Genomic DNA, 18,731 nt, shown 5'->3' on the forward strand with positions numbered 1-18,731 from the left:
GAAACACGGAAATTGCATCCGGATTGAATACAACAGTCACGATGCGCACTTTCCTCCATGGGAGTAATGTCTCAAAGAGTTTACGTTTTAATCGTCCTTTGGAAGACCAGTAGTAGTTTCCGATGCACATCTGGAGGCATTCTGTAAACTGTGGACCATCAGAGTGTTGATGAAACACAGAAAATGCATCGGGATTGAATACAACAGTCACCATGCGCCCTTTCCTCCATGGGAGTAATGTCTCAAACAGTCTACGCTTTATCCGTTCCCTGGAAGACCAGTAGTAGTTTCCGATGCACATCTGGTCGCATTCTGTAATCTGTGGACTATTAGAATGTTGATGAAACACAGAAATTGCATCGGGATTGAATACAACAGTCACCACGCGCACTTTCCTCCATGGGAGTAATGTCTAAAAGAGTTTACGCTTTGCTCGTTCCCTGGAAGACCAGTAGTAGTTTCCGATAAACACCTCGTGGTATTCTGTAATCTGTGGACAGTCAGAGTGTTGATGAAACACAGAAAATGCATCGGGATTGAATACAACAGTCACCATGCGCACTTTCCTCCATGGGAGTAATGTCTCCAAGAGTTTACGCTTTGATCGTCCTTTGGAAGACCAGTAGTAGTTTCCGATGCACATCTGGAGGCATTCTGTAATCTGTGGACCATCAGAGTGTTGATGAAACACAGAAAATGCATCGGGATTGAATACAACAGTCACCATGCGCACTATCCTCCATGGGAGTAATGTCTCAAACAGTCTACGCTTTATCCGTTCCCTGGAAGACCAGTAGTAGTTTCCGATGCACATCTGGAGGCATTCTGTAATCTGTGGACTATCAGAATGTTGATGAAACACAGAAATTGCATCGGGATTGAATACAACAGTCAGCATGCGCACTTTCCTCCGTGGGAGTAATGTCTCAAAGAGTTTACGCTTTGATCGTTCCCTGGAAGACCAGTAGTAGTTTCCGATGCACATCTGGAGGCATTCTGTTATCTGTGGACTATCAGAGTGTTGATGAAACACAGAAATTGCATCGGGATTGAATTCAGCAGTCACCATGCTCACTTTCCTTCATGAAAGTAATGTCTCAAACACTCTACGCTTTGATCGTTCCCTGGAAGGCCAGTAGTAGTTTCCGATGCACATCTGGTCGCATTCTGTAATGTGTAGACTATCAGAGTGTTGATGAAACACAGAAATTGCATCGGGATTGAATACAACAGTCACCACGCGCACTTTCCTCCATGGGAGTAATGTCTAAAAGAGTTTACGCTTTGATCGTTCCCTGGAAGACCAGTAGTAGTTTCCGATAAACACCTCGTGGCATTCTGTAATCTGTGGACAGTCAGAGTGTTGATGAAACACAGAAAATGCATCGGGATTGAATACAACAGTCACCATGCGCACTTTCCTCCATGGGAGTAATGTCTCAAAGAGGTTACGCTTTGATCGTCCTTTGGAAGACCAGTAGTAGTTTCCGATGCACATCTGGAGGCATTCTGTAATCTGTGGACCATCAGAGTGTTGATGAAACACAGAAAATGCATCGGGATTGAATACAACAGTCACCATGCGCACTTTCCTCCGTGGGAGTAATGTCTCAAAGAGTTTACGCTTTGATCGTTCCCTGGAAGACCAGTAGTAGTTTCCGATGCACATCTGGAGGCATTCTGTTATCTGTGGACTATCAGAGTGTTGATGAAACACAGAAATTGGATGGGGATTGAATTCAGCAGTCACCATGCTCACTTTCCTTCATGAAAGTAATGTCTCAAACACTCTACGCTTTGATCGTTCCCTGGAAGACCAGTAGTAGTTTCCGATGCACATCTGGTCGCATTCTGTAATGTGTAGACTATCAGAGTGTTGATGAAACACAGAAATTGCATCGGGATTGAATACAACAGTCACCATGCGCCCTTTCCTCCATGGGAGTTATGTCTCAAACAGTCTACGCTTTATCCGTTCCCTGGAAGACCAGTAGTAGTTTCCGATGCACATCTGGTAGCATTCTGTAATCTGTGGACTATTAGAATGTTGATGAAACACAGAAATTGCATCGGGATTGAGTACAACAGTCACCACGCGCACTTTCCTCCATGGGAGTAATGTCTAAAAGAGTTTACGCTTTGACCGTTCCCTGGAAGACCAGTAGTAGTTTCCGATAAACACCTCGTGGCATTCTGTAATCTGTGGACAGTCAGAGTGTTGATGAAACACAGAAAATGCATCGGGATTGAATACAACAGTCACCATGCGCACTTTCCTCCACGGGAGTAATGTCTCAAAGAGTTTACGCTTTGATCGTCCTTTGGACGACCAGTAGTAGTTTCCGATGCACATCTGGAGGCATTCTGTAATCTGTGGACCATCAGAGTGTTGATGAAACACAGAAAATGCATCGGGATTGAATACAACAGTCACCATGCGCACTTTCCTCCATGGGAGTAATGTCTCAAACAGTCTACGCTTTATCCGTTCCCTGGAAGACCAGTAGTAGTTTCCGATGCACATCTGGAGGCATTCTGTAATCTGTGGACTATCAGAATGTTGATGAAACACAGAAATTGCATCGGGATTGAATACAACAATCACCATGCGCACTTTCCTATATGGGAGTAATGTCTCAAAGAGTTTACGCTTTGATCGTTCCCTGGAAGACCAGTAGTAGTTTCCGATGCACATCTGGAGGCATTCTGTTATCTGTGGACAATCAGAGTGTTGATGAAACACAGAAATTGCATCGGGATTGAATTCTACAGTCACCATGCTCACTTTCCTTCATGAAAGTAATGTCTCAAACACTCTACGCTTTGATCGTTCCCTGGAAGACCAGTAGTAGTTTCCGATGCACATCTGGAGGCATTCTGTAATCTGTGGACTATCAGAGTGTTGATGAAACACAGAAATTGCATCCGGATTGAATACAACAGTCACCATGCGCACTTTCTTAAATGGGAGTAATGTCTCAAACAGTCTACGATTTGATCGTTCCCTGGATGACCAGTAATAGTTTCCGATTCACATCTGGAGGCATTCTGTAATCTGTGGACCATCAGAGTGTTGATGAAACACAGAAAATGCATCGGGATTGAATACAACAGTCACCATGCGCACTTTCCTCCATGGGAGTAATGTCTCAAACAGTTTACGCTTTATCCGTTCCCTGGAAGACCAGTAGTAGTTTCCGATGCACATCTGGAGGCATTCTGTAATCTGTGGACTATCTGAATGTTGATGAAACACAGAAATTGCATCGGGATTGAATACAACAGTCACCATGCGCACTTTCCTCCATGGGAGTAATGTATCAAAGAGTTTACGCTTTGATCGTTCCCTGGAAGACCAGTAGTAGTATCCGATGCACATCTGGAGGCATTCTGTTATCTGTGGACTATCAGAGTGTTGATGAAGCACAGAAATTGCATCGGGATTGAATTCAACAGTCACCATGCTCACTTTCCTTCATGAAAGTAATGTCTCAAACACTCTACGCTTTGATCGTTCCCTGGAAGACCAGTAGTAGTTTCCGATGCACATCTGGAGGCATTCTGTAATCTGTGGACTATCAGAGTGTTGATGAAACACAGAAATTGCATCCGGATTGAATACAACAGTCACCATGCGCACTTTCTTAAATGGGAGTAATGTCTCAAACAGTCTACGATTTGATCGTTCCCTGGATGACCAGTAGTAGTTTCCGATACACATCTGGAGGCATTCTGTAATCTGTGGACCATCAGAGTGTTGATGAAACACAGAAAATGCATCAGGATTGAATACAACAGTCACCATGCGTACTTTCCTCCATGGGAGTAATGTCTCAAACAGTCTACGCTTTATCCGTTCCCTGGAAGACCAGTAGTAGTTTCCGATGCACATCTGGAGTCATTCTGAAATCTGTGGACTATCAGAATGTTGATGAAACACAGAAATTGCATCGGAATTGAATACAACAGTCACCATGCGCACTTTCCTCCATGGGAGAAATGTCTCGAAGAGTTTACGCTTTGATCGTTCCCTGGAAGACCAGTAGTAGTTTCCGATGCTCATCTGGAGGCATTCTGTTATCTGTGGACTATCGGAGTGTTGATGAAACACAGAAATTGCATCGGAATTGAATACAACAGTCACCATGCTCACTTTCCTTCATGAAAGTAATGTCTCAAACACTCTACGCTTTGATCGTTCCCTGGAAGACCAATAGTAGTTTCCGATGCACAACTGGAGGCATTCATTAATCTGTGGACTATCAGAGTGTTGATGAAACACAGAAATTGCATCGGGATTGGTTACAACAGTCACCATGCGCACTTTCCTCCATGGGAGTAATGTCTCAAACAGTCTACGATTTGATCGTTCCCAGGAAGACCAGTAGTAGTTTCCGATGCACATCTGGAGGCATTCTGTTATCTGTGGACTATCAGAGTGTTGATGAAACACAGAAATTGCATCGGGATTGAATACAACAGTCACCATGCGCACTTTCCTTCATGAAAGTAATGTCTCAAACACTCTACGCTCTGATCGTTCCTTGGAAGACCATTAGTAGTTTCCGATGCACATCTGGAGGAATTCTGTAATCTGTGGTCTATCAGAGTGTTCATGATACACGGAAATTGCATCCGGATTGAATACAACAGTCACGATGCGCACTTTCCTCCATGGGAGTAATGTCTCAAAGAGTTTACGCTTTGATCGTCCTTTGGAAGACCAGTAGTAGTCTCCGATGCACATCTGGAGGCATTCTGTAATCTGTGGACCATCAGAGTGTTGATGAAACACAGAAAATGCATCGGGAATGAATACAACAGTCACCATGCGCACTATCCTCCATGGGAGTAATGTCTCAAACAGTCTACGCTTTATCCGTTCCCTGGAAGACCAGTAGTAGTTTCCGATGCACATCTGGCGGCATTCTGTAATCTGTGGACTATCAGAATGTTGATGAAAGACGGAAATTGCATCGTCATTGAATACAACAGTCACCATGCGCAATTTCCTCCATGGGAGTAATGTCTCAAAGAATTTACGTTTTGATCTTTCCCTGGATGACCAGTAGTAGTTTCCGATGCACATCTGGAGGCATTCTGTTATTTGTGGACTATCAGAGTGTTGATGAAACACAGAAATTGCATCAGGATTGAATACAACAGTCACCATGCGCACTCTCCTCCACGGGAGTAATGTCTCAAACCATCTATGCTTTGATCGTTCCCTGGAAGACCAGTAGTAGTTTCCGATGCACATCTGGTCGCATTCTGTAATGTGTAGGCTATCAGAGTGTTGATGAAACACAGAAATTGCATCGGGATTGAATACAACAGTCACCATGCGCCCTTTCCTCCATGGGAGTAATGTCTCAAACAGTCTACGCTTTATCCGTTCCCTGGAAGACCAGTAGTAGTTTCCGATGCACATCTGGTCGCATTCTGTAATCTGTGGACTATTAGAATGTTGATGAAACACAGAAATTGCATCGGGATTGAATACAACAGTCACCACGCGCACTTTCCTCCATGGGAGTAATGTCTAAAAGAGTTTACGCTTTGATCGTTCCCTGGAAGACCAGTAGTAGTTTCCGATAAACACCTCGTGGCATTCTGTAATCTGTGGACAGTCAGAGTGTTGATGAAACACAGAAAATGCATCGGGATTGAATACAACAGTCACCATGCGCACTTTCCTCCATGGGAGTAATGTCTCAAAGAGTTTACGCTTTGATCGTCCTTTGGAAGACCAGTAGTAGTTTCCGATGCACATCTGGAGGCATTCTGTAATCTGTGGACCATCAGAGTGTTGATGAAACACAGAAAATGCATCGGGATTGAATACAACAGTCACCATGCGCACTTTCCTCCGTGGGAGTAATGTCTCAAAGAGTTTACGCTTTGATCGTTCCCTGGAAGACCAGTAGTAGTTTCCGATGCACATCTGGAGGCATTCTGTTATCTGTGGACTATCAGAGTGTTGATGAAACACAGAAATTGCATCGGGATTGAATTCAGCAGTCACCATGCTCTCTTTCCTTCATGAAAGTAATGTCTCAAACACTCTACGCTTTGATCGTTCCCTGGAAGACCAGTAGTAGTTTCCGATGCACATCTGGTCGCATTCTGTAATGTGTAGACTATCAGAGTGTTGATGAAACACAGAAATTGCATCGGGATTGAATACAACAGTCACCATGCGACCTTTCCTCCATGGGAGTAATGTCTCAAACAGTCTACGCTTTATCCGTTCCCTGGAAGACCAGTAGTAGTTTCCGATGCACATCTGGTCGCATTCTGTAATCTGTGGACTATTAGAATGTTGATGAAACACAGAAATTGCATCGGGATTGAATACAACAGTCACCACGCGCACTTTCCTCCATGGGAGTAATGTCTAAAAGAGTTTACGCTTTGATCGTTCCCTGGAAGACCAGTAGTAGTTTCCGATAAACACCTCGTGGCATTCTGTAATCTGTGGACAGTCAGAGTGTTGATGAAACACAGAAAATGCATCGGGATTGAATACAACAGTCACCATGCGCACTTTCCTCCATGGGAGTAATGTCTCAAAGAGTTTACGCTTTGATCGTCCTTTGGAAGACCAGTAGTAGTTTCCGATGCACATCTGGAGGCATTCTGTAATCTGTGGACCATCAGAGTGTTGATGAAACACAGAAATTGCATCGGGATTGAATTCAACAGTCACCATGCGCACTTTCCTCCATGGGAGTAATGTCTCAAAGAGTTTACGCTTTGATCGTCCTTTGGACGACCAGTAGTAGTTTCCGATGCACATCTGGAGGCATTCTGTAATCTGTGGACCATCAGAGTGTTGATGAAACACAGAAAATGCATCGGGATTGAATACAACAGTCACCATGCGCACTTTCCTCCATGGGAGTAATGTCTCAAACAGTCTACGCTTTATCCGTTCCCTGGAAGACCAGTAGTAGTTTCCGATGCACATCTGGAGGCATTCTGTAATCTGTGGACTATCAGAATGTTGATGAAACACAGAAATTGCATCGGGATTGAATACAACAATCACCATGCGCACTTTCCTATATGGGAGTAATGTCTCAAAGAGTTTACGCTTTGATCGTTCCCTGGAAGACCAGTAGTAGTTTCCGATGCACATCTGGAGGCATTCTGTTATCTGTGGACAATCAGAGTGTTGATGAAACACAGAAATTGCATCGGGATTGAATTCTACAGTCACCATGCTCACTTTCCTTCATGAAAGTAATGTCTCAAACACTCTACGCTTTGATCGTTCCCTGGAAGACCAGTAGTAGTTTCCGATGCACATCTGGAGGCATTCTGTAATCTGTGGACTATCAGAGTGTTGATGAAACACAGAAATTGCATCCGGATTGAATACAACAGTCACCATGCGCACTTTCTTAAATGGGAGTAATGTCTCAAACAGTCTACGATTTGATCGTTCCCTGGATGACCAGTAATAGTTTCCGATTCACATCTGGAGGCATTCTGTAATCTGTGGACCATCAGAGTGTTGATGAAACACAGAAAATGCATCGGGATTGAATACAACAGTCACCATGCGCACTTTCCTCCATGGGAGTAATGTCTCAAACAGTTTACGCTTTATCCGTTCCCTGGAAGACCAGTAGTAGTTTCCGATGCACATCTGGAGGCATTCTGTAATCTGTGGACTATCAGAATGTTGATGAAACACAGAAATTGCATCGGGATTGAATACAACAGTCACCATGCGCACTTTCCTCCATGGGAGTAATGTATCAAAGAGTTTACGCTTTGATCGTTCCCTGGAAGACCAGTAGTAGTATCCGATGCACATCTGGAGGCATTCTGTTATCTGTGGACTATCAGAGTGTTGATGAAGCACAGAAATTGCATCGGGATTGAATTCAACAGTCACCATGCTCACTTTCCTTCATGAAAGTAATGTCTCAAACACTCTACGCTTTGATCGTTCCCTGGAAGACCAGTAGTAGTTTCCGATGCACATCTGGAGGCATTCTGTAATCTGTGGACTATCAGAGTGTTGATGAAACACAGAAATTGCATCCGGATTGAATACAACAGTCACCATGCGCACTTTCTTAAATGGGAGTAATGTCTCAAACAGTCTACGATTTGATCGTTCCCTGGATGACCAGTAGTAGTTTCCGATACACATCTGGAGGCATTCTGTAATCTGTGGACCATCAGAGTGTTGATGAAACACAGAAAATGCATCAGGATTGAATACAACAGTCACCATGCGTACTTTCCTCCATGGGAGTAATGTCTCAAACAGTCTACGCTTTATCCGTTCCCTGGAAGACCAGTAGTAGTTTCCGATGCACATCTGGAGTCATTCTGAAATCTGTGGACTATCAGAATGTTGATGAAACACAGAAATTGCATCGGAATTGAATACAACAGTCACCATGCGCACTTTCCTCCATGGGAGAAATGTCTCGAAGAGTTTACGCTTTGATCGTTCCCTGGAAGACCAGTAGTAGTTTCCGATGCTCATCTGGAGGCATTCTGTTATCTGTGGACTATCGGAGTGTTGATGAAACACAGAAATTGCATCGGAATTGAATACAACAGTCACCATGCTCACTTTCCTTCATGAAAGTAATGTCTCAAACACTCTACGCTTTGATCGTTCCCTGGAAGACCAATAGTAGTTTCCGATGCACAACTGGAGGCATTCATTAATCTGTGGACTATCAGAGTGTTGATGAAACACAGAAATTGCATCGGGATTGGTTACAACAGTCACCATGCGCACTTTCCTCCATGGGAGTAATGTCTCAAACAGTCTACGATTTGATCGTTCCCAGGAAGACCAGTAGTAGTTTCCGATGCACATCTGGAGGCATTCTGTTATCTGTGGACTATCAGAGTGTTGATGAAACACAGAAATTGCATCGGGATTGAATACAACAGTCACCATGCGCACTTTCCTTCATGAAAGTAATGTCTCAAACACTCTACGCTCTGATCGTTCCTTGGAAGACCATTAGTAGTTTCCGATGCACATCTGGAGGAATTCTGTAATCTGTGGTCTATCAGAGTGTTCATGATACACGGAAATTGCATCCGGATTGAATACAACAGTCACGATGCGCACTTTCCTCCATGGGAGTAATGTCTCAAAGAGTTTACGCTTTGATCGTCCTTTGGAAGACCAGTAGTAGTCTCCGATGCACATCTGGAGGCATTCTGTAATCTGTGGACCATCAGAGTGTTGATGAAACACAGAAAATGCATCGGGAATGAATACAACAGTCACCATGCGCACTATCCTCCATGGGAGTAATGTCTCAAACAGTCTACGCTTTATCCGTTCCCTGGAAGACCAGTAGTAGTTTCCGATGCACATCTGGCGGCATTCTATAATCTGTGGACTATCAGAATGTTGATGAAAGACGGAAATTGCATCGTCATTGAATACAACAGTCACCATGCGCAATTTCCTCCATGGGAGTAATGTCTCAAAGAATTTACGTTTTGATCTTTCCCTGGATGACCAGTAGTAGTTTCCGATGCACATCTGGAGGCATTCTGTTATTTGTGGACTATCAGAGTGTTGATGAAACACAGAAATTGCATCAGGATTGAATACAACAGTCACCATGCGCACTCTCCTCCACGGGAGTAATGTCTCAAACCATCTATGCTTTGATCGTTCCCTGGAAGACCAGTAGTAGTTTCCGATGCACATCTGGTCGCATTCTGTAATGTGTAGGCTATCAGAGTGTTGATGAAACACAGAAATTGCATCGGGATTGAATACAACAGTCACCATGCGCCCTTTCCTCCATGGGAGTAATGTCTCAAACAGTCTACGCTTTATCCGTTCCCTGGAAGACCAGTAGTAGTTTCCGATGCACATCTGGTCGCATTCTGTAATCTGTGGACTATTAGAATGTTGATGAAACACAGAAATTGCATCGGGATTGAATACAACAGTCACCACGCGCACTTTCCTCCATGGGAGTAATGTCTAAAAGAGTTTACGCTTTGATCGTTCCCTGGAAGACCAGTAGTAGTTTCCGATAAACACCTCGTGGCATTCTGTAATCTGTGGACAGTCAGAGTGTTGATGAAACACAGAAAATGCATCGGGATTGAATACAACAGTCACCATGCGCACTTTCCTCCATGGGAGTAATGTCTCAAAGAGTTTACGCTTTGATCGTCCTTTGGAAGACCAGTAGTAGTTTCCGATGCACATCTGGAGGCATTCTGTAATCTGTGGACCATCAGAGTGTTGATGAAACACAGAAAATGCATCGGGATTGAATACAACAGTCACCATGCGCACTTTCCTCCGTGGGAGTAATGTCTCAAAGAGTTTACGCTTTGATCGTTCCCTGGAAGACCAGTAGTAGTTTCCGATGCACATCTGGAGGCATTCTGTTATCTGTGGACTATCAGAGTGTTGATGAAACACAGAAATTGCATCGGGATTGAATTCAGCAGTCACCATGCTCTCTTTCCTTCATGAAAGTAATGTCTCAAACACTCTACGCTTTGATCGTTCCCTGGAAGACCAGTAGTAGTTTCCGATGCACATCTGGTCGCATTCTGTAATGTGTAGACTATCAGAGTGTTGATGAAACACAGAAATTGCATCGGGATTGAATACAACAGTCACCATGCGACCTTTCCTCCATGGGAGTAATGTCTCAAACAGTCTACGCTTTATCCGTTCCCTGGAAGACCAGTAGTAGTTTCCGATGCACATCTGGTCGCATTCTGTAATCTGTGGACTATTAGAATGTTGATGAAACACAGAAATTGCATCGGGATTGAATACAACAGTCACCACGCGCACTTTCCTCCATGGGAGTAATGTCTAAAAGAGTTTACGCTTTGATCGTTCCCTGGAAGACCAGTAGTAGTTTCCGATAAACACCTCGTGGCATTCTGTAATCTGTGGACAGTCAGAGTGTTGATGAAACACAGAAAATGCATCGGGATTGAATACAACAGTCACCATGCGCACTTTCCTCCATGGGAGTAATGTCTCAAAGAGTTTACGCTTTGATCGTCCTTTGGAAGACCAGTAGTAGTTTCCGATGCACATCTGGAGGCATTCTGTAATCTGTGGACCATCAGAGTGTTGATGAAACACAGAAATTGCATCGGGATTGAATTCAACAGTCACCATGCTCACTTTCCTTCATGAAAGTAATGTCTCAAACACTCTACGCTTTGATCGTTCCCTGGAAGACCAGTAGTAGTTTCCGATGCACATCTGGAGGCATTCTGTAATCTGTGGACTATCAGAGTGTTGATGAAACACAGAAATTGCATCCGGATTGAATACAACAGTCACCATGCGCACTTTCTTAAATGGGAGTAATGTCTCAAACAGTCTACGATTTGATCGTTCCCTGGATGACCAGTAGTAGTTTCCGATACACATCTGGAGGCATTCTGTAATCTGTGGACCATCAGAGTGTTGATGAAACACAGAAAATGCATCAGGATTGAATACAACAGTCACCATGCGTACTTTCCTCCATGGGAGTAATGTCTCAAACAGTCTACGCTTTATCCGTTCCCTGGAAGACCAGTAGTAGTTTCCGATGCACATCTGGAGTCATTCTGAAATCTGTGGACTATCAGAATGTTGATGAAACACAGAAATTGCATCGGAATTGAATACAACAGTCACCATGCGCACTTTCCTCCATGGGAGAAATGTCTCGAAGAGTTTACGCTTTGATCGTTCCCTGGAAGACCAGTAGTAGTTTCCGATGCTCATCTGGAGGCATTCTGTTATCTGTGGACTATCGGAGTGTTGATGAAACACAGAAATTGCATCGGAATTGAATACAACAGTCACCATGCTCACTTTCCTTCATGAAAGTAATGTCTCAAACACTCTACGCTTTGATCGTTCCCTGGAAGACCAATAGTAGTTTCCGATGCACAACTGGAGGCATTCATTAATCTGTGGACTATCAGAGTGTTGATGAAACACAGAAATTGCATCGGGATTGGTTACAACAGTCACCATGCGCACTTTCCTCCATGGGAGTAATGTCTCAAACAGTCTACGATTTGATCGTTCCCAGGAAGACCAGTAGTAGTTTCCGATGCACATCTGGAGGCATTCTGTTATCTGTGGACTATCAGAGTGTTGATGAAACACAGAAATTGCATCGGGATTGAATACAACAGTCACCATGCGCACTTTCCTTCATGAAAGTAATGTCTCAAACACTCTACGCTCTGATCGTTCCTTGGAAGACCATTAGTAGTTTCCGATGCACATCTGGAGGAATTCTGTAATCTGTGGTCTATCAGAGTGTTCATGAAACACGGAAATTGCATCCGGATTGAATACAACAGTCACGATGCGCACTTTCCTCCATGGGAGTAATGTCTCAAAGAGTTTACGCTTTGATCGTCCTTTGGAAGACCAGTAGTAGTCTCCGATGCACATCTGGAGGCATTCTGTAATCTGTGGACCATCAGAGTGTTGATGAAACACAGAAAATGCATCGGGAATGAATACAACAGTCACCATGCGCACTATCCTCCATGGGAGTAATGTCTCAAACAGTCTACGCTTTATCCGTTCCCTGGAAGACCAGTAGTAGTTTCCGATGCACATCTGGCGGCATTCTGTAATCTGTGGACTATCAGAATGTTGATGAAAGACGGAAATTGCATCGTCATTGAATACAACAGTCACCATGCGCAATTTCCTCCATGGGAGTAATGTCTCAAAGAATTTACGTTTTGATCTTTCCCTGGATGACCAGTAGTAGTTTCCGATGCACATCTGGAGGCATTCTGTTATTTGTGGACTATCAGAGTGTTGATGAAACACAGAAATTGCATCGGGATTGAATACAACAGTCACCATGCGCACTCTCCTCCACGGGAGTAATGTCTCAAACCATCTATGCTTTGATCGTTCCCTGGAAGACCAGTAGTAGTTTCCGATGCACATCTGGTCGCATTCTGTAATGTGTAGACTATCAGAGTGTTGATGAAACACAGAAATTGCATCGTGATTGAATACAACAGTCACCATGCGCCCTTTCCTCCATGGGAGTAATGTCTCAAACAGTCTACGCTTTATCCGTTCCCTGGAAGACCAGTAGTAGTTTCCGATGCACATCTGGTCGCATTCTGTAATCTGTGGACTATTAGAATGTTGATGAAACACAGAAATTGCATCGGGATTGAATACAACAGTCACCACGCGCACTTTCCTCCATGGGAGTAATGTCTAAAAGCGTTTACGCTTTGATCGTTCCCTGGAAGACCAGTAGTAGTTTCCGATAAACACCTCGTGGCATTCTGTAATCTGTGGACAGTCAGAGTGTTGATGAAACACAGAAAATGCATCGGGATTGAATACAACAGTCACCATGCGCACTTTCCTCCATGGGAGTAATGTCTCAAAGAGTTTACGCTTTGATCGTCCTTTGGAAGACCAGTAGTAGCTTCCGATGCACATCTGGAGGCATTCTGTAATCTGTGGACCATCAGAGTGTTGATGAAACACAGAAAATGCATCGGGATTGAATACAACAGTCACCATGCGCACTTTCCTCCGTGGGAGTAATGTCTCAAAGAGTTTACGCTTTGATCGTTCCCTGGAAGACCAGTAGTAGTTTCCGATGCACATCTGGAGGCATTCTGTTATCTGTGGACTATCAGAGTGTTGATGAAACACAGAAATTGCATCGGGATTGAATTCAGCAGTCGCCATGCTCTCTTTCCTTCATGAAAGTAATGTCTCAAACACTCTACGCTTTGATCGTTCCCTGGAAGACCAGTAGTAGTTTCCGATGCACATCTGGTCGCATTCTGTAATGTGTAGACTATCAGAGTGTTGATGAAACACAGAAATTGCATCGGGATTGAATACAACAGTCACCATGCGCCCTTTCCTCCATGGGAGTAATGTCTCAAACAGTCTACGCTTTATCCGTTCCCTGGAAGACCAGTAGTAGTTTCCGATGCACATCTGGTCGCATTCTGTAATCTGTGGACTATTAGAATGTTGATGAAACACAGAAATTGCATCGGGATTGAATACAACAGTCACCACGCGCACTTTCCTCCATGGGAGTAATGTCTAAAAGAGTTTACGCTTTGATCGTTCCCTGGAAGACCAGTAGTAGTTTCCGATAAACACCTCGTGGCATTCTGTAATCTGTGGACAGTCAGAGTGTTGATGAAACACAGAAAATGCATCGGGATTGAATACAACAGTCACCATGCGCACTTTCCTCCATGGGAGTAATGTCTCAAAGAGTTTACGCTTTGATCGTCCTTTGGAAGACCAGTAGTAGTTTCCGATGCACATCTGGAGGCATTCTGTAATCTGTGGACCATCAGAGTGTTGATGAAACACAGAAATTGCATCGGGATTGAATTCAACAGTCACCATGCTCACTTTCCTTCATGAAAGTAATGTCTCAAACACTCTACGCTTTGATCGTTCCCTGGAAGACCAGTAGTAGTTTCCGATGCACATCTGGAGGCATTCTGTAATCTGTGGACTATCAGAGTGTTGATGAAACACAGAAATTGCATCCGGATTGAATACAACAGTCACCATGCGCACTTTCTTAAATGGGAGTAATGTCTCAAACAGTCTACGATTTGATCGTTCCCTGGATGACCAGTAGTAGTTTCCGATTCACATCTGGAGGCATTCTGTAATCTGTGGACCATCAGAGTGTTGATGAAACACAGAAAATGCATCGGGATTGAATACAACAGTCACCATGCGCACTTTCCTCCATGGGAGTAATGTCTCAAACAGTTTACGCTTTATCCGTTCCCTGGAAGACCAGTAGTAGTTTCCGATGCACATCTGGAGTCATTCTGAAATCTGTGGACTATCAGAATGTTGATGAAACACAGAAATTGCATCGGAATTGAATACAACAGTCACCATGCGCACTTTCCTCCATGGGAGAAATGTCTCGAAGAGTTTACGCTTTGATCGTTCCCTGGAAGACCAGTAGTAGTTTCCGATGCTCATCTGGAGGCATTCTGTTATCTGTGGACTATCGGAGTGTTGATGAAACACAGAAATTGCATCGGAATTGAATACAACAGTCACCATGCTCACTTTCCTTCATGAAAGTAATGTCTCAAACACTCTACGCTTTGATCGTTCCCTGGAAGACCAATAGTAGTTTCCGATGCACAACTGGAGGCATTCATTAATCTATGGACTATCAGAGTGTTGATGAAACACAGAAATTGCATCGGGATTGGTTACAACAGTCACCATGCGCACTTTCCTCCATGGGAGTAATGTCTCAAACAGTCTACGATTTGATCGTTCCCAGGAAGACCAGTAGTAGTTTCCGATGCACATCTGGAGGCATTCTGTTATCTGTGGACTATCAGAGTGTTGATGAAACACAGAAATTGCATCGGGATTGAATACAACAGTCACCATGCGCACTTTCCTTCATGAAAGTAATGTCTCAAAAACTCTACGCTCTGATCGTTCCTTGGAAGACCATTAGTAGTTTCCGATGCACATCTGGAGGAATTCTGTAATCTGTGGTCTATCAGAGTGTTCATGAAACACGGAAATTGCATCCGGATTGAATACAACAGTCACGATGCGCACTTTCCTCCATGGGAGTAATGTCTCAAAGAGTTTACGCTTTGATCGTCCTTTGGAAGACCAGTAGTAGTTTCCGATGCACATCTGGAGGCATTCTGTAATCTGTGGACCATCAGAGTGTTGATGAAACACAGAAAATGCATCGGGAATGAATACAACAGTCACCATGCGCACTATCCTCCATGGGAGTAATGTCTCAAACAGTCTACGCTTTATCCGTTCCCTGGAAGACCAGTAGTAGTTTCCGATGCACATCTGGCGGCATTCTGTAATCTGTGGACTATCAGAATGTTGATGAAAGACGGAAATTGCATCGTCATTGAATACAACAGTCACCATGCGCAATTTCCTCCATGGGAGTAATGTCTCAAAGAATTTACGTTTTGATCTTTCCCTGGATGACCAGTAGTAGTTTCCGATGCACATCTGGAGGCATTCTGTTATTTGTGGACTATCAGAGTGTTGATGAAACACAGAAATTGCATCGGGATTGAATACAACAGTCACCATGCGCACTCTCCTCCACGGGAGTAATGTCTCAAACCATCTATGCTTTGATCGTTCCCTGGAAGACCAGTAGTATTTTCCGATGCACATCTGGTCGCATTCTGTAATGTGTAGACTATCAGAGTGTTGATGAAACACAGAAATTGCATCGGGATTGAATACAACAGTCACCATGCTCACTTTCCTTCATGAAAGTAATGTCTCAAACACTCTACGCTTTGATCGTTCCCTGGAAGACCAATAGTAGTTTCCGATGCACAACTGGAGGCATTCATTAATCTATGGACTATCAGAGTGTTGATGAAACACAGAAATTGCATCGGAATTGAATACAACAGTCACCATGCTCACTTTCCTTCATGAAAGTAATGTCTCAAACACTCTACGCTTTGATCGTTCTCTGGAAGACCAATAGTAGTTTCCGATGCACAACTGGAGGCATTCATTAATCTATGGACTATCAGAGTGTTGATGAAACACAGAAATTGCATCGGGATTGGTTACAACAGTCACCATGCGCACTTTCCTCCATGGGAGTAATGTCTCAAACAGTCTACGATTTGATCGTTCCCAGGAAGACCAGTAGTAGTTTCCGATGCACATCTGGAGGCATTCTGTTATCTGTGGACTATCAGAGTGTTGATGAAACACAGAAATTGCATTGGGATTGAATACAACAGTCACCATGCGCACTTTCCTTCATGAAAGTAATGTCTCAAAAACTCTACGCTCTGATCGTTCCTTGGAAGACCATTAGTAGTTTCCGATGCACATCTGGAGGAATTCTGTAATCTGTGGTCTATCAGAGTGTTCATGAAACACGGAAATTGCATCCGGATTGAATACAACAGTCACGATGCGCACTTTCCTCCATGGGAGTAATGTCTCAAAGAGTTTACGCTTTGATCGTCCTTTGGAAGACCAGTAGTAGTTTCCGATGCACATCTGGAGGCATTCTGTAATCTGTGGACCATCAGAGTGTTGATGAAACACAGAAAATGCATCGGGAATGAATACAACAGTCACCATGCGCACTATCCTCCATGGGAGTAATGTCTCAAACAGTCTACGCTTTATCCGTTCCCTGGAAGACCAGTAGTAGTTTCCGATGCATATCTGGCGGCATTCTGTAATCTGTGGACTATCAGAATGTTGATGAAAGACGGAAATTGCATCGTCATTGAATACAACAGTCACCATGCGCAATTTCCTCCATGGGAGTAATGTCTCAAAGAATTTACGTTTTGATCTTTCCCTGGATGACCAGTAGTAGTTTCCGATGCACATCTGGAGGCATTCTGTTATTTGTGGACTATCAGAGTGTTGATGAAACACAGAAATTGCATCGGGATTGAATACAACAGTCACCATGCGCACTCTCCTCCACGGGAGTAATGTCTCAAACCATCTATGCTTTGATCGTTCCCTGGAAGACCAGTAGTATTTTCCGATGCACATCTGGTCGCATTCTGTAATGTGTAGACTATCAGAGTGTTGATGAAACACAGAAATTGCATCGGGATTGAATACAACAGTCACCATGCGCCCTTTCCTCCATGGGAGTAATGTCTCAAACAGTCTACGCTTTATCCGTTCCCTGGAAGACCAGTAGTAGTTTCCGATGCACATCTGGTCGCATTCTGTAATCTGTGGACTATTAGAATGTTGATGAAACACAGAAATTGCATCGGGATTGAATACAACAGTCACCACGCGCACTTTCCTCCATGGGAGTAATGTCTAAAAGAGTTTACGCTTTGATCGTTCCCTGGAAGACCAGTAGTAGTTTCCGATAAACACCTCGTGGCATTCTGTAATCTGTGGACAGTCAGAGTGTTGATGAAACACAGAAAATGCATCGGGATTGAATACAACAGTCACCATGCGCACTTTCCTCCATGGGAGTAATGTCTCAAAGAGTTTACGCTTTGATCGTCCTTTGGAAGACCAGTAGTAGTTTCCGATGCACATCTGGAGGCATTCTGTAATCTGTGGACCATCAGAGTGTTGATGAAACACAGAAAATGCATCGGGATTGAATACAACAGTCACCATGCGCACTTTCCTCCATGGGAGTAATGTCTCAAACAGTCTACGCTTTATCCGTTCCCTGGAAGACCAGTAGTAGTTTCCGATGCACATCTGGAGGCATTCTGTAATCTGTGGACTATCAGAATGTTGATGAAACACAGAAATTGCATCGGGATTGAATACAACAGTCACCATGCGCACTTTCCTCCGTGGGAGTAATGTCTCAAAGAGTTTACGCTTTGATCGTTCCCTGGAAGACCAGTAGTAGTTTCCGATGCACATCTGGAGGCATTCTGTTATCTGTGGACTATCAGAGTGTTGATGAAACACAGAAATTGCATCGGGATTGAATTAAACAGTCACCATGCTCACTTTCCTTCATGAAAGTAATGTCTCAAACACTCTACGCTTTGATCGTTCCCTGGAAGACCAGTAGTAGTTTCCGATGCACATCTGGAGGCATTCTGTAATCTGTGGACTATCAGAGTGTTGATGAAACACAGAAATTGCATCCGGATTGAATACAACAGTCACCACGCGCACTTTCTTAAATGGGAGTAATGTCTCAAACAGTCTACGATTTGAT

Source organism: Schistocerca gregaria, chromosome 4, assembly GCF_023897955.1.
Source record: "Schistocerca gregaria isolate iqSchGreg1 chromosome 4, iqSchGreg1.2, whole genome shotgun sequence".
Classification (NCBI taxonomy): Eukaryota; Metazoa; Arthropoda; class Insecta; order Orthoptera; family Acrididae; genus Schistocerca; species Schistocerca gregaria.